This window comes from Prionailurus bengalensis, chromosome C2 (genome assembly GCF_016509475.1).
Source record: "Prionailurus bengalensis isolate Pbe53 chromosome C2, Fcat_Pben_1.1_paternal_pri, whole genome shotgun sequence".
NCBI classification, from domain to species: Eukaryota; Metazoa; Chordata; class Mammalia; order Carnivora; family Felidae; genus Prionailurus; species Prionailurus bengalensis.
Window position 1 is genome coordinate 61,404,266 of NC_057350.1, and position 14,769 is coordinate 61,419,034.

The 14,769-nt window shown below is 37.4% G+C and overlaps 1 protein-coding gene and 1 non-coding gene across 6 annotated transcripts in view; both read right to left on the reverse strand.

Moving 5' to 3' along the window:
• ZBTB20 (zinc finger and BTB domain containing 20) overlaps window positions 1-14,769 on the reverse strand; it is a 785,615-nt gene that overhangs the window by 397,609 nt on the left and 373,237 nt on the right. The gene's annotated exons all lie outside the window — the stretch shown is intronic.
• LOC122492505 lies at window positions 1,459-1,612 on the reverse strand. The gene has a single exon (XR_006299680.1). It is a non-coding gene; the product is annotated as a small nucleolar RNA SNORA62/SNORA6 family (small nucleolar RNA).

A 14,769-nucleotide genomic window follows, 5' to 3' on the forward strand; every position in this document is an offset into this window, starting at 1 on the left:
TGTTCTCATTATTTGCATGTCATTTGCAACCCAGGAGTAGACTCTGGCATTCCTTTCTACTTAAATTCTTCCACAGTCAGCTTGCCAGGTCTGTAACCAAGGTCTTTCTTTTATCTAGATTAGAACAAATATTCCATTTTGAATCATGAAAACATATCAGCAAAATTCCCAGAGTTAATACTTTTATTTAATTATATACATATATTTATTATTTTTTTTATGAGCTGTTCCACTAAGTTAAACTTTAACCATATTAATCCAGGGGAAAAACTCCCTGATTGCCAACCAACAATTTTGTAAACAGTTATCTCATGAGTTAAATATTAACTTGAAAAATTTAACTCAAGACTCCAAACAAGCAGGAAGAGCCAAAAGGCCAGTAGAAAAGAATAAAGATTTTGCTGCCTCTGGTATATCAGATCCCCTTGGAAGAGAGTGACAGTTAGGCAAGGGAGTATTTTGGTGGCAGCTGGATGATGTGTAGAATTGGGGTAAGGAAGGGGAAAACAAGAAAGGAGTCTGGAAGACACCTACTGCTTATCATCAAAATCTCAAAAGTTAGAGCCATGAGGTCAAGATCTCATGGAATAGAAAATTCATGGGAATATGAATCCACTGATAATGTCCACAGGAATTCAGGGACAATAAAGGTATGTGCTTCCAGAATATGGACACATTGTTTTTTTAAAACCAACATAGGTAAGCTATACAATATAAGGCTGGCTGGTCCTTATTGCCTGCCTGCCACTGAACCTCCTGTGGAACATTCTGGGCCCATTCTGCCATTAGAAACCATGGAATGAAGACTGATCTGCCTGTCCTGGTTCCATTTGATAATAATAAAATAAAGTTGAAATGCCTCTGTGCAGTACTGGGTTGTTAGGGACTATGATTTCAAGTTCTAAGCCACCACCACTGTCCATCAATTCATCTCCTGATTAATAGAAACATAGAACCTAAGGAAAAATTGGATCTAGGCAGTGGACCAACGTCTGAATGGTGTTATCATAAATATTGTCCTCTGGTTAGGTTTTTGGCTCAAAAATTTCAAGAAAATCCACATGGTCAGATAATTTACACAATTTTGATCTCTGTGTTGTAAGATAAGCTTGATTCATTTTTCATGCTGTTTCAGGGGTGGTTAGGAATTATTAAGGTTCTTCCTGTCGGTCTGCTAAATAACAGTCCTGTTTGCTGATTAAAAAAAACAAAACAAAACATTAAAATAGAGTCTTTTTAGTGAAGGTCTTTTAAGGAAGACTCTCATCTGCTCTGTAGATAGATTGAGGCTACATAATGTGAGTTGCTCAAAAGAAGGGTGGGATTAGATGGAAAAAGAGGAAATCCATGAATGCAGAAGGAACAATCCTTAGATAGACATGGATATCTTAGTTAGATACAAGAAATATGATACAGCTCATCAAACCTTACTGTTGATATTGTTTTAATTTTTTTTGTACTTGTAGCAAGAATTACTATTGAACTCCATTCACTGGGCCAGAGATCCTTGTGGTGTTAGTGAAAGACTTACCCCTCACGTAGCACACAACCTACACTTGTGAGCTCATTGGCCAGTCAGAGGCCTCAATTCCAAGCTTCAACAATGTGCAGAATATTTTAAGTACATATTTAATACATGAATGAATGCTTAATTGAAGATATTTAGGCACTATAAACTATACCTTATGGTTATAGAGCTTTTTGCAGTTTATAAAATACTGTCATATACTGTTAATGTCATATCTATATACATATGCTATCATTTTTGACAACTCCCAAAAATAAAAAGAGCAGGTTCTATCATCTCTGTTCTATAGATAAGCAAGTATCACCCTAGCATTGATGTAGTTAGTACAGAATGAACTAGAACAGAAAAACCAGAGCCTATTAGTAGCCTGACTGAACACGATGGGTGAGGGGATAGCATGATGGCTGTGGAACGGAAAGGCATTATAAGTGAGTGATCAGAGAAGGGGAGCAAGGAGGGAGAAGTTTCAAAATATGCACAGACATACACTATGAATAAAGGACAAAATTCAAAGTGATTTGTCGGAAAGAAAAGGTGGTTAGAGCAAGGAAGAAACTCCAAATGGAGACCTCTTATTCATTTGGCATATATTCATTGTGTACTTATATTTGGGTTTGTTTGGATGCCACTGGAAAAAAATTATGTTTGAGACACTGACCTGTGTCTGAGGTACTTAATATCTAATTATTGAAATAACCTCAAAAAACAATTGCAATACAAGGCAATTCAGTATTCAGAATAGGGATTTAGAGAAAATCACCTCTTATATCGGGGCTGACAATGGAAAGCTTCACTACAGTGAAAAAATACACTTGAACTAAGAAAAATGTGTAAGATTCAGGAAGTGATAAGACTCAGGTTAAGTGAAGAGCAAGAGAGAAGGCATGGAAGCAGAAAATTGAAAGACATATTTGGGAGCAACAAATAAACAAGTTAGTGGGAATTATAATAGGTAATAATGTTGGAAAGATAGGTTAGGTCCGGAATGTGAAGGGGTCCTTGAATATTGGGCTGACTAATGCACTTTATTCTATAGGCAAAAGAGGTCTATTAAAGGCTTATAAGTAGGGCACTGGCATCATCACAGTGGTATTTTAGTATAAGTAACTGGGAATGGTAGACAGAATCAATTGAAACAGGGAAAGCCCAGAAATAATGACAGAGAAAGAGAAAGGGAGAACCACTGCAATAACCCAGGCACTATGAGATAAATATCTGACCTTGGTAGCATTGGTAGAGATAGAAAAGAAATGAAAAGTTCTAGAGACACTGTAAAGGAAGAAAGGATAATATTAAGCCCCTACTACGTACTAGGCACTGGATTATGTGCTTTATGTACATTAACACATTTAATCTGCATGTCAATCCTAAAAGGCAAGTCACTTTATTGTTTCCTTTTTAAAGATGATGATTAAGCAAATTTTTCAAGGTTATACAGTTAATAAGTGATAAAGCCAGAATTCAAACCCAGGTCATCTGATTCCATAGCTTGCCTGCTTAACATCGATGTTTAGGAGTCTTGATGTTGGATCATATATGGCAAATTTTGACAGGACTTGATGATTGATATTTTATGAGTCATAAGAACTTAAGATTCTTGGGAATTCTGATTCTGAGATTTTGCGGTGATGGATAGATTTGTGATACTATGAAAAAAACAGGGAAATAGAAAAGACCTTTTGGACTTCATATTTTGCACTTGTTCTTAATGTTCCAATCGCTCTTTGGATTTAAAATGTCAATATACAGGGGCACCTGGGTGGCTCAGTTGGTTAAGCGTCCAACTTCAGCCGAGGTCATGATCTCACAGTTTGTGAGTTCAAGCCTTGCCATCAGGCTCTCTGCTGTCATTACAGAGCCTGTTTCAGATCCTCTCTCCCTCTGTCTCTCCGCCCCTCCCCCACTGATTCTGTCTCTCTCTCTCTCTCTCTCTCTCTCTCTCTCTCAAAATAAATAAATAAACTTAAAAAATGTTAACATACAATAAAAGCCACAAAAGCAACCGAACCACCAAACTTAAAAGCTTTTGAAGATAGATATAAGGTGATTCTTCCTTCCAGGTTTCACTAATGTATATGTGGAGTATAACACAACACATATAGGAGGTGCTTAGCAATGTGTTAAATGAGTCAATTAGAGGGGTATTAACCATAAATTAGTGAGAATAAAGGGAGGAAGGAGAGTACAGTCAAAAGAGATTGGCCCAGAGTCAGACAAATCTTGGTTCAAATCCTGGCTCAGCCACTCTCTAACTAAAGGACTAATGTTTACTTTAAACATTTTGTATAAGATGGAGTAACAGTTCACAGGGAAGCCAGGTACCTTTCTGGATTCAGTTCCCGTATGAAAGGTAGTGGGTCCATGCAAACCTAGAAAGGATGCTTGAAAAGGCCAGTATCTCTGACAGAAGAAAACTTGCAACCCTCTTCTCTTATTGAGTTTAACTTCTAAAAATTACAGTGAGACTTATAGGAAAAAAACGTGTCAAGTAATTGCCAGTTTTAACAGAAAAGTAAATTATTTTCAGAGAAGTAAAAACTATAGAGCTTCAACTGAAGGGGAGATTTTAATTGCAGACAGACATATCAGCTGAATGGTTTAGCTTGGACTTGTGGGATCAGGAACAGCCAGTGGGATATATATTAAAGAAAAACCAAGTTTAATTAGCCTTAAGATTTTATATAGCTTGGCTCTTCCCTCCCACACCTGGTCTGATTCCTTCAGGTCAATCTCCCTTTCAATCACATGCTCTCCCATCATTTTTTCAGTTGCTGTCATGACAAGCCAATAGGAGAATGACATACAGATGAAAACAAGGTTTGAATAATTACTGCACTGCGGCTGCTTGTTGTTTGAGCATCATTTTATTTCCTCCAATCACACAGGTCCTTGGACTTCACAGCCCCATGTTTCAGATGGGGGTGATGCTGATTACATTACAGCAAAGACAGGCAGATCAGACAAAGTGAATTTCACTCAGTAATTAAACTGCAGTATCTTTCGTCTAAAGTCCAGAGCAGGATTAATCTAAAGGTAGCTCTTTATCATCTCGATTAGTGCTGGGATTTGAAGAGTGAGCTCTGATTTGATAGCTAGCCCTGAGTTGGGCTGACTAGTGGCCCCATATCTGTCTATCTTGCAAAAATAATATGAGATCAAGATACATTTGCAAGGTTATGCCCTTCCCTTTTATTTTATTTTTATCTCAAGGAAATGCAGATAGATTAAAATATGCTGCTATTTCCATTACCCTGTTTTCTATTACAAAAATGTCTATTAAAAAGAACAGGTCCTTCCAAACCCCACAACATTTTACAGATGGTTTCTCATAATTCCACTTAGTACCATGTTCTAATGGCTTCTTATTTCTTGCCTTTTCATTATCTGAGAGTCAAATCTGAATATTTGGATAGCCCAAGCAACAGCTTCTCAAGCTGCTCATGAGTTCCACTTTTATTTCCAAGGACTCACTATAGGACTTACGGAGGGATTTTGCTTCCTTCAATTGCTCTTTTAGTAAATAAGATATTCTCAAATTCTTTGCCAAGTAATGAATTAGATCACTGATTCTCAATCCTACATGCCTATAGAAGCACTTGTGAGGCTTTATAAACAATCCATGTCCAGCCCCCACTCCAGACCCCATGACTCAGTATCTGTAGGAGTTAGACCCAAGCATCTGTGTATTTTTAAAAGTCCATAGGTGATTTGAATGTGCTGCCAAAGTTAAAAACCATTGAGTCGACCATACAGAGGTACCAGCTGTATTTGCAAAAGATTTATCAAAACAAAGCATTGTTGAGGGAAATGAAGCCTGATATTGTTGTAGAAAATCCCTTAATAAAATGATAAAAACCTTTTTGTAGTGATCTTTGCATAGAATATATATCAGGTCTCTTAAGAACAATAGAAGACAAGGAAGACTATCAGACAGGTTTATGTTGATGATGCTTCCATTGATCCATCTGATAATATTGAAGGTGATGGCTTACTGATTGAGCCTGTCACATGATAACACTACAGCTACCAGTTAATAATGTAAGGACGACTATGGACTAACATCATAATATCTCAGAGTTTGGACACAAACCTGGAATTAGCTGCTGTCAGCTTTACTGTGCAGCTGGCTTTTTAAAAAGGGAAAGGCAGGATTGAAAAGATCTGATTTCAAATTGTGACTCACTCCTGTTTTGGAGTTTAAGAACACACATTCTGGAGTCAAACTGAATCCAATTACTAGTTGGGTGACCTTCAGGAAGGTAATTACTTCTCTAAGCCTTAATTATCTCATCTTTAAAATGGGGCCAAGAATACTTATATCACAGAATGATTTGGGTTTTGAACTGATTAATTTAGATAAGAGTACCTGGCAAACAAAAGTATCCAAACTAAATAAAAGTCTGTTGAAGGCAAATACAATAATAACTTAAGGTTGTCACTGAAGCTCTCTGCCTAAAAGACATCAGTGTTGAGACTCACTCCTCAGTTTTCTGGAAGATTTGATCCCCCAGAGGGAAAAGAAAAAAAAAGAATTAATCCAAATAAAAGTGACTTTTCAAATTTAATTGTGCATTCGCATCACCTGGAAGTGATTGTTACAAATGTAACTTGCTGGGCTCCAATCCCAGGGATTATAATTCAATATGTAGGGATGGAATCCAGGAAAATGCATTTTCGCAACCATCCATGTGACTTTGACTTAGGATTGAGGATCCTCACGATGATGGAACAGCTATAAAGCAATAGAAATTGGCCAAATATTTATCCCCCAAATAGTCACACATTGTGGCCTGTACCTGGGAGAGGCTAAGATTTCTTTTCCTTAGGTAAGAATTCAGCCAGGTGAACTTAAATAATGCACAAATATAACATGTTCACAGAGTATGTTATGCTTACAGAGTAAAAAAAACCTTTTTTTTCAATGAAATACACTTCCTGAATAATTACTATTTAGCTGCTAATATTATCTTCATTTTTTTCCATCACCATTATGTACATGCAAGTGTACAGGCAAGGGTCAGATTCATTTTCAACTTATCCTTTTTCTTCTTATAAAACAATCAACTAACTTCCTGAAAATTGGTAAATTCTTTAAATAACAAAAGTAGCTATTCCCTCCTTTAAAGGCATTTTTATAAAGTATTCTTGAAATGCATTTATTAAAATTGATAAGAATCAATGCACAATTGTGAATTGAATATTTTAAATGCAATCGATGAATTAATTTGCTAAAATAAAGATAATCTATAAGTGGACAGCTTTCTGGATCTAAGAGGAAATGTTAAAACCTTCACTTTCACGATTTTCCAAAGAAAAAGCCAGACAAATTCCAGAAATATTTAGAATTTGTAATACAATATGCCAACAGATATGCATTAATTCTCTACATTCTAAAAGTTATTGTAAAGACAAGAGAATTGTGGTCTTTAATTGCAATTGGGCATACAGTTAAGCTGGGGAGAATAAAAAAATACCAATATGAGAAAAGTTTATCAATGTTATGAGATAATATAGCATAGTGAGTAAGTCTAAAGGAGAATCTTCTTTTTAATACTTACTGTGTGAGCTAGGGTAAGAAACTTAAGATCTCAGCAACTCAGGCACAGGACTCTCTGAGAAGGTTGTGGTGACCATAGTGGGTACTAAATAAATGCAATGCTTATTGTAATAGTTGACAGTTTATCATAAAAGGTCTCCAAGAAATGTCATAAGGCTTACATGAACAGTATGGACACTGAGAACTAAGAAAACCAAACTGAGAGAATGCTGACATGACTGGTAAAGTTTTTGCAAGGAACGGTATTTGAGTTGGATGATTCAGAATGAATAAAAACTTGTCTAGAAAGAGACACAAAGATCATTTTAGGATGGGGGCAAATGTTGATATGAACAGCAGGTCGAGGTAAAAAGTATTCAGTAGTTTAGGATACAACTGTGAAATAGTTTACAAAAGATAACTTGGGGTAAAACGATAGAGTTCTAAATTCCAAAAGTCACTGTTGTTTTTTTGATAGAGTTTTTACTTGCTCCAATATAATCCCAGTGTAATTCAACATCTTTTTAGAACACTGGTTCTCAAATTGTATTCTGTATCAGAATCACCTGGAGGGCTTCTTCAAGCACAAACTGCTGTACTCCACCCCGAAGTTTCCATTCAGTAGGTTGGGCTGAAGCCCAAGAGTTTGCGTTATAATATATTCCCAGGTGTGCAAATGCTGCTGGTCACTTTGAGAACCACTGCTTTAGAAGATGATGACAGTTGGATAGAGGAGGGTTTTCCTCAAAGTAAGAAATAATTGGATAACTGAATACCTTCTTTATTTCCTGTAAAATTTCATCCTCCTTTGCATACCAAGTCACCTACATGGAAGTTACCCAAGGAAACACAAATGCTTACTTTGACTCCTCGTCTCTCTACTGAATTCAGGTCTTTGTGGGAATGAGGAGACCTGTGACGCACAGGACCCCAAGCCAACCAGCGTGGAAACTTAGAGAACACTTCATCAGCATTAAGGTTATTCAAGAATTGAAAATAATAGAGCCAAGAGATTAAAGACGGTGGGTGGACTTTTTATTCTAGAGAGCCTCTATCGATCCATGCCGCACATTTTGTACCCGTGTTACACTTGATTGCCTGCCCCATAATCCTCAAGCTACTTTCAACTCCCTCTTAGGTGCATGTCACTGCTTAACTATTTCCACCTCCTGCTTCAAAATCTCTCTCTTAAACAGACTTCCACTATTTAGTAACTACACTTTAAGAATTATTTTAAAAGGCAGAAAGAGGAAATGAAATTCTCTGACCCTATTTTCTCATGCATGACTCTGAGGACACCATCTCACTAGTTAGTATTTTATTTTCAATGGTGGAACAAAAAAATGTTCTGTTTGAAGATTCAGGTAGAAGTCTTTGTGCAAAAAAGGTCAAAAGTGGATTTAAAATGTTTGAAACTCCAAAAATCTCTCTATAACAGCAACTTGTTTATTTTCTAGCCATTTATCTTTCCTTAAAATAAGAAGCTATATAATTATGAAGTATAATTAATAATAACAACAATTACCACAAGTGCAACAGAAATAATGATAGTAAGCACCATGGGCCCAGATCCCCACAGTTTCAAAGGATAAGAATTTGTCTTAGTATTTTCAAGAATAGACAGCAGCCCAAAAATACAGGGGAAAAAAAATAAAAGGAAAAAAAATGTTTCCTATGTTCCCTGGGAAGTACCACAGAAAAACAGACAATAAACTTTAATGCCTCTTGTTAAAGATCTTCATTTTACAGATCAGTTCAGGCAATTTAAATAGACAAAAACATGAGGCCTCTAACGTCTCTTAGGAAACAGTATCAACGTTAATTCCTGGCTGGTCCCAATTCCATTTCTAGTTAAGCATCCCCATCCACTCATAAGAAGAAAGAAATAGCATTTGTACAGTGTTTTACAGTTTACAAAGCACTTTCACAAACATCATATTATTTGATTGTCTCGACAATCCCATGGGATAGGTAAGTAGGGAAAGGATTAATATTATACCTATCAGAAGGTGAAAGAATTAAGGATCAAAGAAGGAAATAAATTACATTGGGTCAAACTCTGTGCAGACCTGAAAAGAAGCCCAAATATAGAGTTTTACATAACATGGAATAGGCTCAGAGAATCTGATACCTGCCCGAGGTCACAAGTGGCAGAGCCAGGAGGCTGGGATACGGGTAATCCAGCTCAAGCTGCCATGCTCTTTCCAAACCAGAGACCCCACTCTCAGTTGTAAATGTCTAGTTACAGTAACTGGCCCTCTGAAGGGGAGGCAATGTTCAATTGCCAACTGTTACAATCACTGTTAGTGTTCAGGTTTTTTGTTTGTTTTTAGTTCATCTGACAAAAAAGGTATACATTCCTTGAGAAGACGTGCTACTGTATAATACTACTTAGTCTGTCAAGAGAAAAAGAAGAGAATGTATTATTTCACTGGCTTAGAATACTGGCTTTTAAAGGTAACTCCAACTACACACAGACACAAGAGACAACACAGCCCTATTTCCACAGAAATACTCGTTATAAGAAAGACAAACCAAAAGACTAACCAAACTCAGAGCCTGGCTTCTAGCATAGGTTCAACTTTAAACTGTTAGTTTCTAAGCATGGGGCCAATACCTATGCATATTAAAATGAGGAATAACAGCATTGCATGTATGAACAAAATAAATCATTCATTTGTTGTTCTGAACTCAAAAGCCTCAAAGCCATAGATTCAGACTTTGAAACCTTTGGATTAAATTAACATACCTCTTGTTATTTTTACTTTTTACATGCATTTACTCGTACAACTTCCCTATTTTGCCTTTTTGTTTTAAGATAGTTACATTCTCCCTTCACTTACATATGCACAACTTCTGACTTAGAGCATTCGGAGGTTTGGCAAAGCAAGGTCTTCCCACAAAAGACACAGAGGTTTCACCTAGAATGCATCTCGGGAATTTGGGCTGAAGAAGTTAAGGGAGGTCTAGCATATGAGTAAATATTTGTGAATTAGACTGAAATTTCAAATAGTAAATGAAAACATTTATTAAAGAAGGTTGTTGTATGTACTGAACAACTACCTTCCGACTGAGCATTTCAGGGCATTGCAGAATTTCAGAGGTGATGCTCCATTGGAGATTTTATTTTTATAATGACAGAATATTAGTGTTGGAGTTCATTAAAATTATAGATTATAATTACCTAAGGCTTTAACACCCTGTAAAGCGTCTCTGCAAAGTGGCTGTCCATGCTCAAACACTCTGGTCTCGGGGAGTTAATATTTGTTGATATTAGGGACTGTTAGGGACTGAATATAACCCCTCCTCAATCTCCCAATTCACATGTGAAGTCCTAACCCCCAGTATGACCATATTTGGAGATAGGGCCTTTAAAGAGATAAATACAGTTAAATGAGGCCATGAGGGTGGGGCACTGGTCCAATAGGTCTAGTGCCCTCATAAAAAGAGGAAGAGACACCAGGGATGAGGAGACACAGTGAGAAGAAGGCCCTCTGCAAACCAAGCAGAGAGACCACATGAGGAATCAACTCTGCTGACACTTCAATTCCTGGACTTCCAACTTCCCAAACTGAGAAACAACACATTCCTGTAATTGAAGCCACCTGGTCTATGATATTCTGGTATGGCGGTCCTAGCAAACTAATACAGGTGCTAACGTTCTACAACTTTTCCTACAAGGTAGGAATTGGTTAAATCCACTTATTAGGTACAGAAACAGAGTATGGGACATTTGAAACATGTCCCAAAGAGGCAGAAACGATAAGTGGCATAACCAAAGTTTAACCTAGGTTTGTCTTCCAGAGTAATATTTTTTTCTTTCTTGTCTGTTTTCCAGCTTTGAGCACATAAGGGTGTTACAAAGTTAGTTTTTATAAATTGACCTGAATATATATTCTTGTATATTTTACCACTGGCTTGTGTTCTACTTGGAGTCACAGGAAACAACATAATTTATCTTCCATGTGACAGTCCTTAGTGTACTTGAACATAGTTATCATATTCATTCCTCAAGAATTTCTTTCTTTATTTTTTTAAGTGTATTTATTTATTTAGAAAGAGACAGAGACAGCATAAGTGGGGGAGGGGCAAGGAGAGAGAATCCCAAACAGGCTCTGCACTGTCAGCACAAAGCCCAATGCAGGGCTCGAATTCATGAACCCGTGAGATCATGGCCTGAACTGAAACCGACAGTCAGACGCTTAACCGACTGAGCCACCCAGGGGCCCTGTGAATTTCTTTTTTTTAATGTTTATTTATTTATTTTGAGAGAGAGATAATGAGAGCAAGAGCACCAGGGGAGGGGCAGAGAGAGACAGAGAGAGAGAATCCCAAGCAGGTTCTGTGCTGTCAGTGCAGAGCCCGATGTGGAGTTTGATCTCACAAACTGTGAGATCATGACCTGAGCTGAGATCCAGAGTTGTACATTCAACCAAGTGAGCCACCCAGGTGCCCCCATTCTTTATGAATTTCTAAACAATCCCAGTTCCCTTAACCATTCCTTGTATCACATGTTTCATTTCCCTATCATTCTGGTCACTTTCCTTTGAAGATGTTCCTATTTGTTTAGGTTTCTTATACTGGCTTGTTAAGCCATATACCACCCATATAACTCATGAATAGTCTTTAAAAATATGAAGACAAAGTCTGGCCTTTATTCATTTTAGAACTTTCCTCTAGCTAGATGTATCCCATTGCTCCAATTTTCCGAGATGTCTTTGGAATTTGATTACTTAATTCGACAACTTTTCTATGCATTTGGATTCACGTCATCTGCAACTCTGATGGACGTGCTTTCATCCCAGTAATTGAAAAAAAATGGTGGCCAAGAGAAGGCTTAGGTTATTCCTGAAATATTCCATAGGACTCCCTTCTAGTATGACATTGAGACATTTATTTGCACTTAATAGTGTGGTCATTCAACCAGTTACTAATCCATCTGTACATCTAACCAGGCAAGATCTGATCACATATTGTAGACCTGCTTTCACTGAAGCCATTCTGGTTTCTAGCAAGAACCACTTCTTCCAGGGGAATCATAAACCATTGCTTTATGCTTTATTGTTTTAATAATACATTCTAGGCCTTTGCTCAGGGCCGACATCATGTTGTTTGTCCTTATAAACTACCTTCTTCTACTTTCTAAAAATCAGAACATATTCTACATCTCTAGTCATCTAACTTTTTTGTTTCTACATCTCTAGTCATCTAACTTTTTTGTTTGTTTGTTTTTTGCTTTTCCTCAGATATGAATGGCAGTAATTAGTCATCTTATTGACAAATCTTCTCACTAGCTTATGATTCTCTAGCCCTATTTTCAGGCTCTTCTCCTTTTCCTTTTTCATATTTCCTGCCAAGGAAGAGAGTCACTCATGTGTAATCATGGACTGCATCCAGAGATGGCAAGCTGGTCAGAGGTGGATCTGCAAACTAAAAGAGTAGGAGAACTTAAGGTGTTGTCCTTGGGCCTGGGTGTATTGCCAGTGGAGAATGGGCTGTGATTAGGTGAGGCTTTGCTTCCATCTCTATGCATGGCTCTGCCTGGCTTCTGTTGTTGACTTCTAGCTGTGCACCTGGACACGGTTACATCCTTTTCTTATTCACTCTGGATGATTTTCTTTGCAAAAGATTCAAGACAGCTTTGTATTTTTCAGTCTTTAACAGAGAAAGGTTGTGACATATAATACTTTTATTTTCCCATGAAACCTTCTCTGAGGCAGGCATGTACCCCGACCTTTACCTAATCAAGAAAAGTTGTTTGGGGGATGGGAAATGGGAAGGCAGGTTGGACTTTAAATGCACAAATCACTTCTAATAAAAACACTAAGATTCAGGTGCCTGAGGTTAGAAATACTGGAGGGAATTCAATTACACTAATTAATATTTAAGAAGGGCTAGAGATCACATACTGAATGTGGGAAACTAGGCCAGTCAGACACGAGCATATGGGGAGGGCAAGATCAACTGATAAAAGTAACAAACAAATCATACATAAATGCTGCAACAGGAATGAAATAGAGAATAGGAAATAAATGTTTCAACAGACACTGAAGAGGAGGTAAATGGTCTACCACATAAAAGCAAAATGTTCTAACACACACAAGACATTTTATTGGCTTTATGTAAACACCTATATTATAAAAAAATGATCTTTTTCAAGTAAGTAAGTAGAAATGTTACCTATTTGTATAAACAGGCTTAGTTTGGGTTCTGTGAATTCACAGCATACTATATTGCTTTTGTTTCCTCACTGGCTCATCAAGTAGTGGTCTCAGTGAGGCATGACGCTCATACTGGGAGCTCCCTAACGGATAAGCTTACCTGGATACCCAAAACCTACGGAAGGGTGGAAAGCAACAGCGTATTCTGAGTTCTACACAAGTTTTTCTTGCTCTGGCTCTGATATCATTTGGTTGGTGCCATAGCTTATGCCACATTCTCTCTTTGGACTTGATTTTGTATTTGTGGCCCAGAGAGTCAATTCTGATTTTTGGCCACTCTTCTGCACACTTCAATGCTTTCAGAGAAGGCACTAGTAGTACCAGAACTATCTTGCCTCTATCACGTAAACGGCTCCTTCTTCCACACTAGCATTTACCTCACCTTTTCACTTCTTCTCTACCTCTAAGCCTCCTCCCCCTCCTTCCCTTTGCTCTAGTTTATCAGAAGGTCCTGTCCCTGAACCTTATTCCACCCCTCCAGCACTCATTCTTTCAAAGTGCCACCCTCAAAAGCCACAATTTGTGGATTCACAGCCCCATCTTGGAAGCTCTGAAAACTGGAAGCCCAGAGAATTCACTGAACCGTTTTTGTTATCAACATCATCATGTGGGAACAGAAGTAGAAACATAGAGCGATAGATGAGAGGGGGGTTGAAACTGTGATTTGGGCCCTTTTTGCAAATTTTCTAGTGTGCACAGATGGTAACTATGACTGAACGAACCCCATGTCTATACACAATGTGTAATATTAGTCTCATGAAGAGAACAAAGCAAAGAAACAAAAACAAGATTCTTGCCCTTTAGGACTTTAACCTCTAGCTGAAGAAAGAATTCAAATATACCAAAACCCACAAGAAAAAGCATCCCCAAAGGGTTGAATTGTCTTCAAATAATAGAGGAACAGAGAGGAAAAAATAAGGTTACTTCCTAAAAATTTGAACCAAAGTAGTGGTTTTCAAACTATGCTTCATGGTCCCCAAGCTCACAAACAGATGATTACAAAGAGATGACTGAGCTGTTAAATGTTTAATTAAAATGTAAATTTATAATTGTGATAAAAATGGCATGCAAATTAAATGTATTATGTAATTTTATTTTATTTCCTATTTCAAGTTTTTATTTAAATTCCAGTTAATTAACATACAGTGTACTATTTCAGGTGTAGAATTTAGTGATTCATCACTTATATACAACACCCTACTGCTCATCACAAGTGCCCTCCAAGTACCCATCACCCATTTGACTGGAAAACAGACTGTTAACTAGAGAGAACAAACTGAGGGTTGCTGGAAGGAAGATGGGCAGGGGATGGGTTAAATGTATTTATGTAATTTTAAAAAACATACTGGAGACTAATGTGTTGCTAATAGATAAGTGCATACAATAGGTTTAACTAGTTTTCATGTAGGCCTCAAATTAAGACCCTGATATCAGAAGGCCAGCTGTTCAAAACAAACAAAAAACTGTTGGTATCTGCAATTGCT